This window comes from Gekko japonicus, unplaced genomic scaffold, assembly GCF_001447785.1.
Source record: "Gekko japonicus isolate JY-2015 unplaced genomic scaffold, Gekko_japonicus_V1.1 scaffold2676, whole genome shotgun sequence".
In the NCBI taxonomy this organism is placed as follows: domain Eukaryota; kingdom Metazoa; phylum Chordata; class Lepidosauria; order Squamata; family Gekkonidae; genus Gekko; species Gekko japonicus.
The window spans coordinates 179,065-180,075 of record NW_015169260.1 but is presented as its reverse complement, the minus strand read 5'-3'; positions in this window follow the sequence as shown (position 1 = coordinate 180,075).

Genomic DNA, 1,011 nt, shown 5'->3' with positions numbered 1-1,011 from the left:
CTGGGAGCCCAAGTCTCTTGATTGCTTTCACCGGAACAGACCCAATTAGCATTTTTGCATGGTGGTTACTGTTACGGATACAATCCTGCCCTTCCTCCAGTACGCTGAGGGTAATGCAGAGTTCTCATTTGATCCTCACCGACATCCTGAGTGACAAGATAGATCGGTCACTGTTTCTCAGGCGAAAACCACGTGGTGAGCTCTGTAGGGATGTACAGGATGTGAAAACCGTGCAAGGTTTACAGCCAGGCACCTCCTGCCTGAAAGCTTAGGCAATTCTAAAATCAACAACAAACTTCCTTAGTCGATTCACAGTGTGAGGCTCAAGGCCGCTAGTCAAACTTTATAAAGTTTGGACCTCCTGGTACCAAGAGATGCTAACAAAGAATTTTCAGCACTCTGAACACTCAACATGCTCTAAAGGTAAAGGTTCCCTTGCTCGAAAGCCAGTCGAGTCCGACTCTAGGGTTGCGGTGCTCATCTCAGTTTCAAAGCCGAAGAGCCAGCGCTGTCCGAAGACGTTTCCGTGGTCCTGTGGCCGGCATGACTAAACACCAAGGCGCACGGAACGCTGTTCCCTTCCCACCGAAGCGGTACCTATTTATCTACTTGCAATTTCTTGCTTTCGAACTGCTAGGTTGGCAGGAGCTGGAACTAGAGATGGGAGCTCACTCCGTCATGCGGCACCCGGGTCTCGAACTGCTGAACTACTGGCCTTCCACAGCCTGCAGTTCAGCGTCTTAACCACTTGAGCCACCGCAGCTCAGGATGTGAAAACCATGCAAGGTTTACAGCCAGGCACCTCCTGCCTGAAAGCTTAGGCAATTCTAAAATCAACAACAAACTTCCTTAGTCGATTCACAGTGTGAGGCTCAAGGCCGCTAGTCAAACTTTATAAAGTTTGGACCTCTTGGTACCAAGAGATGCTAACAAAGAATTTTCAGCACTCTGAACACTCAACATGCTCTACTGACATTTTAATCCTAACCCTTCCTTTTTCCAGAGCGCAGT